This window comes from Arachis hypogaea, chromosome 11 (assembly GCF_003086295.3).
Source record: "Arachis hypogaea cultivar Tifrunner chromosome 11, arahy.Tifrunner.gnm2.J5K5, whole genome shotgun sequence".
Lineage (NCBI taxonomy): Eukaryota > Viridiplantae > Streptophyta > Magnoliopsida > Fabales > Fabaceae > Arachis > Arachis hypogaea.
Genome location: NC_092046.1, coordinates 93,949,016 through 93,966,898, shown reverse-complemented (window position 1 = coordinate 93,966,898; position 17,883 = coordinate 93,949,016). Strand labels below are relative to the sequence as shown.

The following is a 17,883-nucleotide window of genomic DNA, read 5'->3' as shown; positions in this document are numbered from 1 at the left end:
TTTTGTTCTTCTAGAGAGAGAAACCCTTGTTCCTCTCTAGATCTAGTTTTAATTTGATCTTCCCTTGTTGAATTGTGAATTGGATCTTATTAATTACTAGTTTTAATTGTTCAATTTGAATTTCCTAGTATAATTTTGCTTATATCTTGTGATAGTTTTATGAATTCTTGTCAATTGTCATTATATACCCATTTCATGAATGTTGTGAATCTTGACTTTTTGATGTTATATTGATGATTTCTATGATTAATTGTGTTGTTTGGATGATTGTATGTTGATAATTGTTAGTAGGTACTTGTTGATTTCAATTTAATTGCTATTTTGAACATGTCTTTTGTTAATGCTTACCATGTGTTTGATGGAATGTGATGCCAGGGCATTTTGGCCAGTTTCACTGACCTTTTCTTTATGGTTTTAAGGTAGTTTCATGTATTTTCTTAGGAAATAAGCAAGTTTTGGGTAAATAATCACTTACATCTTGATTCAAGCAAACATTGTGAATTTTACATGATTTCATGAGAATTATGCATGAGTTAAAGGACAAATTGAATGATGCATGTCTCATAACTTGGATTAGAGCTTTGATGCACTTTATTGCTTGATTTCAGGACAAAGGAAGCAAGGAAGAACCACGTTAGTAGCCACGTTAGTCTAGCTGACGTGACCACTAACGTGGAATGAAGGCTAGCTTGCAACGTTAATGAGAAAAGTGATTGCCAATAACGCCTTCGTGAGCCATCATAGCCCACGTCAGTTGCCACGTTAACTATGTTAACGTGGAAGCTAACGTGGAAGAGAAGTAGAACTCCAACGTTAGTGGTAAAAGTGCCACTAACATTCCAAAAGGGGCAATTGGCCACGTTAAGAGCCACGTTAACTTAGTTAACGTGAGCTATAACGTGGAAGAAGAAGATGATGCCAACGTTAGTGACACTCACCTTTGTCACTAACGTTGGACTAAGCCCATATTGGCTACGTTAAAAGCCACGTTAACCTAGTTAACGTGGATTCTAACGTGGAGGAAGCAAGAATCACCAACGTTAGTGACACTCACCTTTGTCACTAACGTTGGATTGAGCCACTATGAGCCACGTTAGTTGCCACGTTAATTACATTAACGTGGAAGCTAACGTGGAGAAGAGGGATGATGAGCCAACGTTAGTGATACTCACCTTTGTCACTAACATTGGAGATGGCTAAAATACCACGTTAGAAGTCACGTTAACCTAGTTAACGTGAACTCTAATGTGGGAAGTAGGGGCGTTCTGAAGCGTTAGTGACAAAGGTAAGTGTCACTAACGCTCTCGAAGATTTGGCAAGCCTATGTTAAAGGCCACGTTAACTATTCTAACGTGAACTCTAACTTAGGGAGAAAGGGGTACTCTCAACATTATTGAAAAAGGTAAACCCCAGTAACGTTTGCGAAGGGCTAAGGGTGAACGTTAGTGGTCACGTTAGTGCCACTAACGTTGAAGTTAACATGGACCACTTTGGGTTAGGAATGTAAGTGAAAAAGGTGATTGTCACTAACGTTCTCAACCCCACATTTTCACTTAACGTTAACACCACTAACGCCCTAAGCTAAAGTCCCTGCCTACTTCACACTTTCTCTGCAAGTAAAGCTGAGCCCACTGAAGAAGATAACTGCTTCAACTCAAAATCCAAAGGCCCATATCCAAGACTTGAAGAGCCAACTAGAAGATCAGAAGAATAGTATAAATAGGGAGAGCTTTGAACTAGAAAGGAGCTTTTGGCATTATTAGAATTACTCTCTGTATTTTACTTTCTCTGCACTTCTAGTTTAACTTTCAGAATGTACTCTCCATCTTTGCTTTCTATACCCAGAGCTATGAACAACTAAACCCCTTTCATTGAGTTAGGGAGCTCTGTTGTAATTTGATGGATTAATAATAGTTTTCATTATTCTTCTTCTTTCTTTTCTCTTGATTTTACTAGAAAGCTTTCAATCTTCATCCAATTGAGTAGTTATCTTGGAAAAGAAGCTATTCATACTTGGATCTCTTCTGAACCTTGGAAAAGGGATGAAGAGATCATGCTAGAAATGTTTTCTCATGTTGGACCAAATTGGGATTTGGGCGGATATGGTGACATATAATTCTCCCAATACTTTGATTTGGAAAAACATGTGGTATAATCAGTGACCACACTTCATCTCTTCTCATGAGTAATTAGACCAAGGAATTGGCTATTGATCTGATTTGAGAAATTGAATTACCAAGGAATTGGAATTCAATCACTTAAGATTGCCAAGGAGATCAATGAATGCATTGATTGAGGAAGAGATAAAAATGAACTTGATCCGGAGAATGCAACATCTCCTAAGCCCAATGAATTCCCCATTTCTAATCTTACCCATTCTCTTTACTTTATGCCATTTACTTTCATGCTAAACTTCCCTTCCCCATTTAAGATTCTGCAATTTACTTCCCGTGATTTATTTTCTGCTATTTACTTTTTCGCCATTTAATTTCCTGCAATTCTCAACTCACTTTCTGCTTAGCTCAAATAGAATATTCTTCCAATTAAAGTTGCTTGACCAATCAATCCCTATGGGATTCGACCTCACTCTACTGTGAGTTTTTACTTGATGACAATTCGGTATACTTGCCGAGGGAGATTTGTTAAGGGACAAGTTTCTGTGCATCATGTTTATGGCACCGTTGCCGGGGATTGATTTTGTATCAATAATGATTAAATTGGTGGATAACTAGATTGAGCATTTTTTTTTATTTTGTTTGGTTTAGGTTCATTTGAGTAATTTACTTTCATTTTAGCTATTTTCTCCCCTTTCCCTTACCCATTTTCTTAGTTGTTTACAATTCAGTCACTAACCCACTAACTGTTTGATATATTGCATCACTCACACTAACAGCATTTCTGTAGAAATTACTGTCTGCATCTATCTTTCTTGTTTTTGCCTTGTTGGTTGTATGACAGGTAGAAGAAGCGGGGCTTCAACTTCCTTTGATTCTGAACCTGAGAGGACCTTCCTTAGATTAAGGAAGGAAGCAAGAGGAAAGAAAGTAGTTGGTGCTGAGGAAGATGAAGAGTACTTTGAACCAGACATGGAGGAGAATATTGAGAACCATCATGAAGAAGAGGCTCATAACCATGGCAGAGAAAGTCCAGCGCATCAGGCTGGACAAGAGAGAAGAGTTCTGGGTTCTTACATCAACCCAAACCCAGGAAACTGTGGAAGTAGCATCCAAAGGCCAACCATACATGCCAACAACTTTGAACTAAAGCCACAGCTCATCACCCTTGTTCAGAACAATTGTTCATTCGGAGGAAGTGTCCATGAAGACCCCAATCAACATCTAACCACCTTCCTGAGGATATGCGATACTGTGAAGTCTAATGGTGTTCATCCTGATACCTATAGACTACTTCTGTTTCCCTTCTCGCTCAAGGACAAAGCATCTAAATGGCTAGAATCCTTTCCAAAGGAGAGTTTAGCAACCTGGAAAGATGTGGTGAACAAGTTCTTGGCAAGATTCTATCCTCCTCAATGGATCAACAGGTTGAGAGCTGAGGTACAAACATTCAGGCAGCAGGATGGTGAGACTCTATATGAAGCATGGGAGAGGTTTAAAGACTTGACAAGAAGATGCCCGCCAGATATGTTCAATGAATGGGTGCAGTTGCACATTTTCTATGAAGGCCTTTCGTATGAATCAAAGAAGGCAGTAAACCACTCATCCGGGGGATCTCTGAATAAGAAGAAGACCATTGAAGAAGCCATAGATGTCATTGAGACTGTAGCAGAGAATGACTACTTCTATGCTTCTGAAAAAGGCAACACTAGAGGAGTGATGGAGCTGAACAATGTGGATACACTGCTAGCTCAAAACAAGATAATTGCCAAGCAATTAGCTGACCTCACCAAGAAGATGGAGAGAAATCAAGTAGCAGCAATCACCACTTCAGCAGAAACCCAAGAAGGAGTGAATGAAGAAGCAGAGGGTGACGAGAAACAAGCCAACTACATTGGGAATTCACCTAGGCAGAATCATGACCCATACTCCAAAACGTATAATCCTGGTTAGATGAACCACCCAAAATTTGGGTGGGGAAATCAACAAGACTAAGGCCAAGATCAGAGACGCCATAACCCCAATAACAATGCAACTCACCAACACTCCACATAGAGGTCATTGATGACAAGTCATCCTAGCCTATTTTAACTAGTCTTTTTCTTTTGTTTTCATTAGAATTATGCACTTTCTTGAACCATAAGCAAGCCAATTGAGTAGATTTTCATGTTTCCCTTGATTGAATCAACCATGTATGAATTCATGCCATTTCATGAGGTTTTATGCTATAATTGTTGCATATTATGATAAAATGAATATCTCATGATTATGAGCATAGCTTTGATGTGTTTGGTTGATTAATGATAGGTGAAGAAAGCTTGGAGAAGGGTTGAAGCAAGAAGGAATGGCTAGGAGTGAAGAGAAGACAATGGAATAAGTGAAATTGAACCAGGAAGCAAAAAGCTGGACCTAAAGTTAGCATCAAACTTTTGCACAAACTTTTGGTTGAAAAGTTAGCCCCAACGTTAGCCCCCTAACTTGGAGGCTAACGTTGGAACTTGAAAACCATTCCCTGGGTACCAAAAGTTTGCGCCAACGTTAGCCCCCTAACTTTGAGGCTAACGTTGGCACATGAAATTCACCCCTGGGCACCAAAAGTTTGCGCCAACGTTAGCCCCCTAACTTTGAGGCTAACGTTGGCATGAAGAAAACCTCCCTGGGCACCAAAAGTTTGCGCCAACGTTAGCCCCCTAACTTGGTGGCTAACGTTGGCACATGAAAATCACAAGGAGGAGCAAAAGTTTGCGCCAACGTTAGCCCCCTAACTTGGTGGCTAACGTTGGCGCCACTAGCACACAAGGCAAGGCCAATGTTAGGGCCAAAGTTAGACCCCTAACGTTGGCACCAACGTTCATATCAGCAAAGTGGTGTTAGCTGATATGAAAAGTTGGAGCAAAAGTTAGACCCCTAACTTTTGCTCAAACTTTTGGTCTAACTTTTGCAAAACTCAAACCCGGTTCAATTGGTTCACTTTGGTTCTTCTCCAAACTTCAAGAGCAATCAACCAAGGCCTCTTTCAACCCAATTCCACCAAGAGAAAAGGCCCAACTCAAGGCTTGAAGATCATTGGAAGAAAGTGTATAAATAGGATAGAATTCAAGTTCTTCGGGGAGCTTTCTTTTGGGAATTTTCATAATAGTTTTCGGAGAGCTTTGGATATTGAGTGATTTTTAATTTCTTGTCTTGGGGAAGGAGAATTCACTTCTCTTCCTCTTAGTTTTATTGCTTTCAATTTCAATTACAATTGTCTTGGATCTTGGGCTAGAGAATTGAAGAAATTCTGTTTCAATCTCATCCTTGGATCTCTCTGTTTATTTACTGCTTAATTAAACTTCCGTTTCTGTTACTTGCTTCTCATCTACTTCCCTTGCAATTTACAATTTCCTTTCAATTGTTCTTGTTGGATCTAGGAAGGCATTGAGATCTAGACTTGGTTTTCTAGTCTCTGGGTCCTGAGATCTGATTTCCCATTTTCAATTCTCTGTTTACTGCTTAATATGTTCATTTACTTTTCTGTTTCAGATCCGATTCAATCCCAATTCCGTTTTACTCTTCTGTTTAATGCAATTCAACTTTTCCTTGTTTAAATTCTGCAAATCCAAACCCCAATTCCCTTTACAATTCCAGCCGTTTATATTTCTTGCACTTTAAGATTCCACTATTTACATTTCTTGCATTATAAGTTTCTGCTATTTAATTTCTTGTTCTTTAAGATTCAGCACTTTAATTCCCTGTTCTCTTTACTTCCATGCAATTTAATTTCTGCACATCACAAAACACTCAACCAAATCTTGATTCGCTTGACTAAATTAACCACTAAGCTAAAATTGCTCAATCCTTCAATCCCTGTGGGATCGACCTCACTCCCGTGAGTTTTTTATTTCTTGATACGACCCGGTACACTTGCCGGTTAGATTTGTGTGTTTTGGGGGAAATTTATTTTTCACCAAAATACTCATCAAGTTTTTGGCGCCGTTGCCGGGGATTGATTAGATTGACAATGATTAAGTGAGGTGGTGATCTAGATCAAGCATTTTTTCTTTTCTGTTTCTTTAATCTTTGACTTGCACACTAACTGTTTGAGACTTTGTCTCTACTAACCCCCACTGCATTCAAGCTACAGAATGCTCTGTGCATCTTTGCTGTTTTGGTTGTATGACATGAACCAGGAGAGAGTTCTCCACCTCTGGAATTTCTGAAGAAGGGCACCAAGAAATGGAGGAGACCGGAAGGAAGTCCATAGTGAGAGGAGAAAAGCTGAGGCACTATGATTTTCAGCCTCCATGATCAAAGAATGAAGGATGTCAAGCTAGTGACAATAAAGAAGCGCTTTGTTGGGAGGCAACCCAACCCGAGGTAGTTTTCTGTTCATAACTATTTTAATAAAATGGTTAATTAGTTTTATCTATAATGCAAGAAGCTAAGTTTGGTGTTGCACACCAAAACAATCTAATGGAGAATGCAGGATTCTAAGTTTGGTGTTTCACCAAAATCCCATCATAAAACACATTCTCATTTTCTGCATAATGCTGGCTTCAAGCATGTTGGATAAACTAGTTAACTATTCTGCTGTTTCCTAGTTTTCAGTTTTATTGCTTTTGAAAAAGAAGAAAAAGAGTTTCACACATGGTTAATCTGATGCATTGGCAAGGTACTAAGTTTGGTGTTCCCACACCAAAGTAAGTACAAAGGCCCACAAATAAATCATGCAAGCTAACCATTTTTCAAGTGCTTGAGGAACAAGCAACTTTCAATATCATTGTAGAGGTCCATACAAGCTGTTGGAAGGATTAAGCATCATCAACCAAAGAAACAAAAGATGAACCTAAAGGCCAGCAATGATGATGATGAGAAGAAGGAAAGCAAGTGAACTTCAACAGGTTGTATTGTTAAGTGACTGTTTTGCATCAAATATTGCTGTAATTGAAAGTTGGATTGTATCCTTATCTGCCATGCTTGTCTGCATAGTATAGTTTTTCTTTTACCACTGCCTGCCTGCATAGCATAGTCTTTCTTTATAATTCAATAAGCAAGAGGCTTGATCATTCACAACATTCTTATCTTCAAAACTTGTTTGCACTCAATTTTCAAGAACTGCATCACATGAAAGTTCTTTGAAAAGAAGGATTGAGGAATCAATCAATTTTGAGACAAGCAAAAGATTGGGAGAAGTGGTGGTTCTAGTTGTGTGATTTTGTATTGGGGTTGCATGCTTGTGAAAACTTACATGGGAGCTCATAGGCAGGACATGAAGTTCAAAGAAGTATTGTGGAGATTCTCAAAAATTTATTGATCCAAGAAGCAGCAAACAAAACAAAAGAAAATAAATAAAATACAAAAGCAAAAAAAGATCATGGCCCAAGGCTCTGAGCATCAATTACAGGGCAGAAAAAGAAAGAAAGAAACAAAAACTCAAAGAGTTGTTTCCTAGTAAATGCTTGTGGTTGAAGTGTGTCAAGGAAAGAGGCTTGAGCAAGTAAATCCTTAGGGGTGCTTTAACACCTAATACCTTAAAACCAACTGGTTTAGGAGTATTGATTGAAAGCTTATCTAAAGAGCCGCTTTGAGACATGATACTTAGAGTCGAGGCCAAAGCACAGAAACTATAAGCTGCTTCAAGGTGATTACATATAAAGAGATCTCCATGATACCATTTGGATGAAAATCCTAACACCTACGACTCCCAATATGTAAGGACTAGTGAGCACTGAAGCCCTTGCATGAGCATATGATTTAGAGTTCACCCCACTGTTACTTGATCATTTCACTCACTGTACTTTACAAGTGTTCGTCAATCCATCTTAATTGAAAGAACCTTGGAGCATAAATTTATTTCTTGCTTGGGGACAAGCAAGCTTTAAGTTTGGTGTTGTGATGACAAGTCATCCTAGCCTATTTTAACTAGTCTTTTTCTTTTGTTTTCATTAGAATTATGCACTTTCTTGAACCATAAGCAAGCCAATTGAGTAGATTTTCATGTTTCCCTTGATTGAATCAACCATGTATGAATTCATGCCATTTCATGAGGTTTTATGCTATAATTGTTGCATATTATGATAAAATGAATATCTCATGATTATGAGCATAGCTTTGATGTATTTGGTTGATTAATGATAGGTGAAGAAAGCTTGGAGAAGGGTTGAAGCAAGAAGGAATGGCTAGGAGTGAAGAGAAGACAATGGAATAAGTGAAATTGAACCAGGAAGCAAAAAGCTGGACCTAAAGTTAGCATCAAACTTTTGCACAAACTTTTGGTTGAAAAGTTAGCCCCAACGTTAGCCCCCTAACTTGGAGGCTAACGTTGGAACTTGAAAACCATTCCCTGGGTACCAAAAGTTTGCGCCAACGTTAGCCCCCTAACTTTGAGGCTAACGTTGGCACATGAAATTCACCCCTGGGCACCAAAAGTTTGCGCCAACGTTAGCCCCCTAACTTTGAGGCTAACATTGGCATGAAGAAAACCTCCCTGGGCACCAAAAGTTTGCACCAACGTTAGCCCCCTAACTTGGTGGCTAACGTTGGCACATGAAAATCACAAGGCGGAGCAAAAGTTTGCGCCAACGTTAGCCCCCTAACTTGGTGGCTAACGTTGGCGCCACTAGCACACAAGGCAAGGCCAACGTTAGGGCCAAAGTTAGACCCCTAACGTTGGCACCAACGTTCATATCAGCAAAGTGGTGTTAGCTGATATGAAAAGTTGGAGCAAAAGTTAGACCCCTAACTTTTGCTCAAACTTTTGGTCCAACTTTTGCAAAACTCAAACCCGGTTCAATTGGTTCACTTTGGTTCTTCTCCAAACTTCAAGAGCAATCAACCAAGGCCTCTTTCAACCCAATTCCACCAAGAGCAAAGTCCCAACTCAAGGCTTGAAGATCATTGGAAGAAAGTGTATAAATAGGATAGAATTCAAGTTCTTCGGGGAGCTTTCTTTTGGGAATTTTCATAATAGTTTTCGGAGAGCTTTGGATATTGAGTGATTTTTAATTTCTTGTCTTGGGGAAGGAGAATTCACTTCTCTTCCTCTTAGTTTTATTGCTTTCAATTTCAATTACAATTGTCTTGGATCTTGGGCTGGAGAATTGAAGAAATTCTGTTTCAATCTCATCCTTGGATCTCTCTGTTTATTTACTGCTTAATTAAACTTCCATTTCTGTTACTTGCTTCTCATCTACTTCCCTTGCAATTTACAATTTCCTTTCAATTGTTCTTGTTGGATCTAGGAAGGCATTGAGATCTAGACTTGGTTTTCTAGTCTCTGGGTCCTGAGATCTGATTTCCCATTTTCAATTCTCTGTTTACTGCTTAATATGTTCATTTACTTTTCTGTTTCAGATCCGATTCAATCCCAATTCCCTTTTACTCTTCTGTTTAATGCAATTCAACTTTTCCTTGTTTAAATTCTGCAAATCCAATCCCCAATTCCCTTTACAATTCCAGCCGTTTACTGGTGCACAAAATTGTTACTTGGTGCACAAAATTGTTATTCTCTTACAATTTCGCACACATTACTCTCTTACAATTTCACACACATGACCAGCAAGTGCACTGGGTCGTCCAAGTAATACCTTACGTGAGTAAGGGTCGAATCCCACGGAGATTGTTGGTTTGAAGCAATCTATGGTTATTTTGTAAATCTTAGTCAGGAAGTCAATTATGTTTATCAGTTGAATTGTGAATAACCAAGAGAGCATAAATTAAAGATTACTTGTTGTGCAGTAATGGAGAATATGTTGGAGTTTTGGAGATGCTTTGTCTTCTGAATCTCTGCTTTCCTCTGTCTTCTTGTTCACGCACGCACGTCCCCCTATGGCAAGCTGTGTGTTGGTGGATCACCGTTGTCAATGGCTACCTTCCGTCCTCCCAGTGAAAACTACGCTCGCGCGCTCTGTCACAGCACGGCTAATCACCAGTTGGTTCTCGATCCGGTTGGAATAGGATTTACTATCCTTTTGCGTCTGTCACTAACGCCCAGCCTTCAAGAGTCTGAAGCTCGTCACAGTCATTCAATCCTTGAATCCTACTCGGAATACCACAGACAAGGTTTAGACTTTCCGGATTCTCATGAATGCTGCCATCAGTTCTAGCTTATACCACGGAGATTCTGATTAAGGAATCTAAGAGATACTCATTCAATCGTATATAGAACGGAGTTGGTTGTCAGTCACACGTTCATGTTTTGAGGAAGGTGATGAGTGTCACAGCTCATCACCTCCATCACAGTTAAGCGCGAATGAACATCTTAGATAGGAACAAGCGTGTTTGAATGGAAAACAGAAATACTTGCATTAATTCATCGAGACACAGCAGAGCTCCTCACCCCCAACAATGGGGTTTAGAGACTCATGCCGTCAGAGAATACAAAGTTTTGATCTGAAATGTCATGAGATACAAAATAAGTCTCTAAAAGTTGTTTAAATACTAAACTAGTAGCCTAGGGTTACAAAATATGAGTGGACTATGATGGATGATGCAGAGGTCCACTTCTGGGGCCCACTTGGTGTGTGCTGGGGCTGAGATTTGAGTGAGTCACGTGCAGAGGCCATTTGTGGAGTTGAACGCCAGTTTTTATGCCAGTTTGGGCGTTCAACTCCAGTTTTAGATCCTTTTCTGGCGCTGGACGCCAGAATTGGGCAGAGAACTGGCATTGAACGCCAGTTTACGTCGTCTATCCTTGTGCAAAGTATGGACTATTATATATTGCTGGAAAGCCCTGGATGTCTACGTTCCAACGCAATTGGAAGCATGCCATTTCGAGTTCTGTAGCTCCGGAAAATCCACTTTGAGTGCAGGGAGGTCAGAATCCAACGGCATCAGCAGTCCTTTTTCAGCCTGAATTAGATTTTTGCTCAGCTCCTTCAATTTCAGCCAGAAAAATACCTGAAATTACAGAAAAACACACAACTCATAGTAAATTCCAGAAATATGAATTTTTCCTAAAAACTACTAGAAATAGACTAAAAACTAACTAAAACATACTCTAAACTATATGAAATTATCCCCAAAAAGCGTATAAAATATCCGCTCATCACAACACCAAACTTAAACTGTTGCTTGTCCTCAAGCAACTAGACAAATAAAATAGAAGACTAATAGGTTGAGAAGCAATAATATCTCAGAGTTTTTGATTGAAGCCCAGATTCTAATTAGATGAGCGGGACTAGTAGCTTTTTGCTTCTGAACAGTTTTGGCATCTCACTTTATCCATTGAAGCTCAGAGTGATTGGCATCTATAGGAACTCAGAATTCAGATAGTGTTATTGATTCTCTTAGTTCAGTGTGATGATTCTTGAACACAGCTTCTTTATGAGTCTTGGCCGTGGCCCTAAGCACTTTGTTTTCCAGTATTACTACCGGATACATAAATGCCACAGACACATAACTAGGTGAACCTTTTCAGATTGTGACTCAGCTTTGCTAAAGTCCCCAATTAGAGGTGTCCAGGGTTCTTAAGCACACTCTTCTTTTTGCTTTGGACCTTGACTTTAACCGCTCAGTCTCAAGTTTTCACTTGACACCTGCACGCCACAAGCACATGGTTAGGGACAGCTTGGTTTAGCCGCTTAGACCAGGATTTCAGTCCTTTAGGCCCTCCTATCCATTGATGCTCAAAGCCTTGGGATCCTTTTGAATTGCCCTTGCCTTTTGGTTTTAAGGGTTATTGGCTTTTTCTGCTTGCTTTTGCTTTCTTTTTTTTTTTCTTTTTTTTTTTCTGCAAGCTTTGTTCTATGCTGCTTTTTCTTGCTTCAAGAATCATTTTTATGATTTTTCAGATTATCAATAACATGTCTCATGTTCATTATTCTTTCAAGAGCCAACATATTTAACAGTCTTAAACAACAAATTCAAAAGACATATGCACTGTTCAAGCATTCATTCAGAAGACAGAAAGCATTGCCACCACATGTTGCTAATTAGAATTTTTCTTATTAAAAACTCGAAATTTTATTGCCTCTTATTCAAAAGATCTACTATTTTATTCATGTTTGCTGATGATGAGAAAAATAGACTATAACTTAATTGGGAATAAAATCAAACTAGACACTAATTACTACTAATGATCATGTAATGAAGACACAAACATAGATAAGCACTTAACATAGAGAAAACGAAAAACAGAGAAAGTAAGAACAAGGAACAAGTCCACCTTAGTGATGATGGCATTTCCTTCTTGAGGCACCAATGATGTTCTTGAGCTCTTTTATGTCTCTTCCTTGCCTTTGTGGCTTGATTCCTAGTGATTTTTGGTATTTCTATCCTCAGTTGCTTCCAATAATTATGTGGAGGGAAGTGCATCCCCTGAGGTATCTCTTGATTTGCAGCCACATGTTCTACCACTGAGCTATAGATCCTTTACATAATTGTTTTACCACACCAAACTTAGAATGTTGCTCGCCCTCGAGCAAAAGAAGAGGGAAGGTGGGGATCCTGCGGGGTCCACAGATCTTGAAATGATCCTGTGAGGTCCACAGATATTGAGGTGTCAAGGCGTTTACATCCCTACACCAATTTGGGCATGCAAAATGCCCTTGCACACAACTCTGGGCGTTCAGCGCCAGGTTGGTGCCCATTTTGGGCGTTTAACGCCCCTTTGCTGCCATTTCTGGCGTTGAACGCCAGAACCATGCTTGTTCTGGGCGTTCAGCGCCAGGATGCTCCCATTCTGGGCGTTCAGCGCCATAACTATGCTCTGTTCTGGCGTTGAACGCCAAACAGATGCTCCTCCAGGGTGTGATTTTTCTTCTGCTGTTTTTGATTCCGTTTTTGAAATTTTTTTTGTTTATTTTGTGACTCCACATGATCATGAACCTAAGAAAACATGAAAAACAATAAAAATAAGAATTAGATAAACATTGGGTTGCCTCCCAACAAGCGCTTCTTTAATGTCCTTAGCTGGACCTTGCTGAGCTTTTAATCTAGCTTCAGCCTTGAGCATTCTTGCTCAATGTTGCCTTCTAGATAATGCTTGATTCTCTGTCCATTGACAATGAACTTCTTATCAGAATCAATATCTTGAAGCTCCACGTAACCATATGGTGATACACTTGTAATCACGTATGGTCCCATCCACCGGGATTTCAGTTTCCCGGGGAATAGCCTGAGTCTAGAGTTAAACAACAGAACCTTCTGTCCTGGTTCAAAGATTCTAGATGACAGCTTTCTGTCATGCCACTTTTTTTATTTTTCTTTATACAGCTTGGCATTTTCGAAAGCTGTGAATCTGAACTCCTCTAGCTCATTTAGCTGGAGCAATCTTTTTTCTCCTGCTAATTTGGCATCAAAGTTTAGGAATCTGGTTGCCCAGTAGGCCTTATGTTCCAGTTCCACGGGCAGGTGACATGCCTTACCATACACCAGTTGGTATGGAGAGGTCCCTATAGGGGTCTTGAATGCTGTTCTGTAAGCCCACAGAGCATCATCCAAGCTCCTTGCCCAATCCTTTCTACGGGTATTTACTGTCCGTTCCAGGATTCTCTTTAATTCTCTGTTAGAGACTTCAGCCTGCCCATTGGTTTTTGGATGATATGGAGTGGCCACCTTGTGGCGAATTCCATACCGAACCATGGCAGAGTAAAGCTGTTTATTGCAGAAGTGCGTGCCCCCATAACTGATTAGTACTCTAGGGACACCAAACCTGCTAAAAATATGTTTCTGGAGGAACTTCAGCACTGTTTTAGTATCATTGGTGGGTGTGGCAATAGCCTCAACCCATTTTGATACATAGTCAACTGCCACCAGAATATAAGTGTTTGAGTATGATGGTGGAAAAGGTCCCATGAAGTCAATTCCCCATACATCAAACAACTCTATTTCCAAGATTCCTTGTTGAGGCATGGCGTAACCATGAGGCAGATTGCCAGCTCTTTGGCAACTGTCACAATTACGTATAAACTCTCGGGAATCTTTATAGAGTGTGGGCCAATAGAAGCCACATTGGAGGACCTTGGTGGCTGTTCGCTCACCTCCGAAATGGCCTCCATATTGAGATCCATGGCAATGCCATAGGATTCTCTGTGCTTCCTCTCTGGGGACACACCTACGGATAATTCCGTCTGCACATCTCTTAAAGAGATAGGGCTCATCCCACAAGTAGTACTTTGCATCAGTAACTAATTTCTTCTTCTGTATTCTATTGTACTCCTTGGGTATGAACCTTGCAGCTTTATAGTTTGCAATATCGGCAAACCATGGTGCTTCCTGAATGGCAAATAGATGCTCATCAGGGAACGTCTCAGAGATCTCAAGAAAGGGGAGGGACGTCCCTTCCACTGGCTCTATCCGGGACAGATGATCAGCCACTTGGTTCTCTGTCCCTTTTCTGTCTCTTATTTCTATATCAAACTCTTGCAGAAGCAATACCCATCTGATGAGCCTGGGTTTTGAATCCTGCTTTGTGAGAAGATATTTAAGAGCAGCATGGTCAGTATACACAATCACTTTTGATCCTACTAAGTATGATCTGAACTTGTTAATGGCGTAAACCACTGCAAGTAGTTCTTTTTCTGTGGTTGTGTAATTCTTCTGGGCATCATTTAAAACGCGACTGGCATAATAAATGACATGCAGAAGCTTGTCATGCCTCTGTCCCAATACTGCACCAATGGCATGATCACTGGCATCACACATTAACTCAAATGGCAATGTCCAGTCTGGTGCTGTGACCAGCTTAGCTTTCAGCGTTTCAAACGCCTGCAGGCATGCTGTGTCAAACACAAATGGCGTGTCAGCAGCTAGCAAATTGCTTAGAGGTTTTGCGATTTTTGAAAAATCCTTTATAAACCTCCTATAGAATCCTGCATGCCCCAGAAAGCTTCTGATTGCCTTAACATTGGCAGGTGGTGGTAATTTTTCAATTACCTCTATTTTTGCTTGATCCACCTCTATTCCCTTGTTTGAGATTTTATGCCCAAGAACAATTCCTTCAGTCACCATGAAGTGACACTTTTCCCAGTTTAAAACTAGGTTGGTTTCTTGGCATCTTTTCAGAACAAGTTTTAGGTGATCAAGACAGGAGCTGAATGAGTCTCCATATACTGAGAAGTCATCCATGAAGACTTCCAGAAATTTTTCCACCATATCCGAGAAAATAGAGAGCATGCATCTCTGGAAGGTTGCAGGTGCATTGCATAGCCCAAAGGGCATCCTTCTATAAGCAAACACTCCGGATGGACATGTGAATGCTGTTTTCTCTTGATCCTGGGGATCTACTGCAATCTGGTTATAGCCTGAGTAGCCATCCAAAAAGCAGTAATAATCATGACCTGCTAGTCTCTCTAGCATCTGGTCTATGAATGGTAAAGGAAAATGATCCTTTCTGGTGGCTGTATTGAGCCTTCTGTAGTCAATACACATGCGCCACCCTGTAACTGTTCTTGTAGGAACCAGTTCATTTTTTTCATTATGAATCACTGTCATGCCTCCTTTTTTGGGGGCGACTTGAACAGGGCTCACCCAGGGGCTATCAGAAATGGGATAAATAATCCCAGCCTCTAGTAATTTGGTGACCTCTTTCTGCACCACTTCCTTCATGGCTGGATTTAGCCGCCTCTGTGGTTGAACCACTGGTTTGGCATTATCCTCCAGTAGGATTTTGTGCATGCATCTAGCTGGGCTTATGCCCTTAAGGTCACCTATGGACCACCCAAGAGCTGTCTTGTGTGTCCTTAGCACTTGAATAAGTGCTTCCTCTTCCTGTGAATTTAAAGCAGAGCTTATGATCACTGGAAAAGTGTCACCTTCTCCTAGAAATGCATATTTCAAGGATGGTGGCAGTGGCTTGAGCTCTGGTTTAGGAGGTTTTTCCTCTTTCAGAAGAAAGTTCAGAGGCTCTTTCATGTCCCCTGAATCCTCCAAATCAGGCTGAACATCTTTAAAGATGTCTTCCAATTCTGATTCGAGACTCTCAGCCATGTTGATCTCTTCTACCAAAGAGTCAATAAGGTCAACTTTCATGCAGTCTGTTGATGTGTCTGGATGCTGCATGGCTTTGACAGCGTTCAACTTGAACTCGTCATCGTTGACTCTCATGGTGATTTCCCCCTGTTGGACGTCAATGAGGGATCGTCCAGTTGCTAGGAAGGGTCTTCCTAGAATGAGAGTGGCACTCTTGTGCTCCTCCATTTCCAGCACAACAAAGTCAGTGGGAAAGGCGAATGGCCCAATTCTGACAATCATGTCCTCAATCACGCCTGATGGGTATTTAGTGGAACCATCAGCAAGTTGGAGACATATCCGGGTTGGTTTAACTTCTTCAGTTAAGCCAAGCTTCCTGATAGTGGATGCAGGTATCAGGTTGATGCTTGCCCCAAGATCGCATAAAGCTGTCTTGGTACAATCACCTTCCAATATGCATGGTATCAGAAAACTCCCAGGGTCTTTAAGCTTTTCAGGAAAGCTTTTCAGAATGACTGCACTGCATTCTTCAGTGAGGAGAACTCTTTCTGTTTCTCTCCACTCCTTTTTATGACTCAAGATCTCTTTCATGAACTTGGCATAAGAAGGTATTTGCTCAAGTGCCTGATGACAAGTCATCTGAGCCTATTTTAGCTAGTCTTTTTCTTTAGTTTTCATTAGAATTATGCACTTTCTTGAACTACAAGCAAGCTAATTGAGTAGATTTTCATGTTTCCCTTGATTGAACCAACCATATATGAATTTATGTCATTTCATGAGGTTTTATGCTATATTTGTTGCATATTATGAAAGAATGAATATCTCATGATTTTGAGCATAGCTTTGATAAGTTTGGTTGATTAATGATAGGTGAAGAAAGCTTGGAGAAAGGTTGAAGCAAAGAGGAATGGCTAGAAGTGAAGAGAGGACAATGGAATAAGTGAAATTGAACCAGGAAGCATGAAGTTAGCCCCAACGTTAGCCCCCTAACTTGGAGGCTAACGTTGGAACTTGATTTTTCCTCCCTGGCCATCCCACGTTAGCCCCAACGTTAGCCCCCTAACTTGGAGGCTAACGTTGGCACATGAATTCCTCCCTGGCCATCCAACGTTTGCGCCAACGTTAGGGGTCTAACTTTGACCCTAACGTTGGCACATGAAAACACAAGGGAGAGGGGCCAACGTTTGCGCCAACGTTAGCCCCCTAACTTGGAGGCTAACGTTGGCGCCACACACCACAAGGCATACAAGGGGTATACTTCCAACAAGAATAACTTGAGCTACAGAGCTCCAAATGAGGTGATTCAAGAAGCATTGGAAAGTAGGAATCAAGAGCTTTCCAAGCATATATGGCACTGCATGGTGGACACTAAAATTGAGGGAGAAAACTGCCCCGCAATGTGCATAAACGAACATGGTGGCAACCTGCAGTGAGGCCAACTGACCTCTGCACCTTCAAAGGAGTATAACTCGAGCTGTAGAGCTCCAAATAATGTGCTCCCAACGGCATTGGAAAGTAGACATCCAGGGCTTTCCAACAATGTATAATAGTATGGGGTGGACAATACATTTGAGCCTCCAGAACTGGCGTTTTCGCCAACGTTTGAGGGCTAACGTTACCTCAAACGCTGCACACCAAAGCCAGCGACCATGCCCTCTTCAAATGATCATAACTTGAGTTGTAGATGTCCAATTGAAGTGATTCCAAGTGGGTTAGAAAGCTGACATTCAGAGCTTTCCAACCATATATGATAGTCTATATTGGGCATAAAATTGGCAACATGACAAGAGGACAAAGTTGGCCCCATAAACTAGCACCAAGGCATTGCCAACGTTAGGGTCAAAGTTAGACCCCTAACGTTGGCACCAACGTCCATACC

The 17,883-nt window shown here is 40.6% G+C and overlaps 1 non-coding gene across 1 annotated transcript; it reads right to left on the bottom strand.

Moving 5' to 3' along the window:
* Positions 1–3,539: 3,539 nt before the first annotated feature.
* LOC112724305 (small nucleolar RNA R71) lies at positions 3,540–3,646 on the bottom strand. Its single transcript, XR_003163474.1, has one exon. It is a non-coding gene; the product is annotated as a small nucleolar RNA R71 (small nucleolar RNA).
* Positions 3,647–17,883: the final 14,237 nt, after the last annotated feature.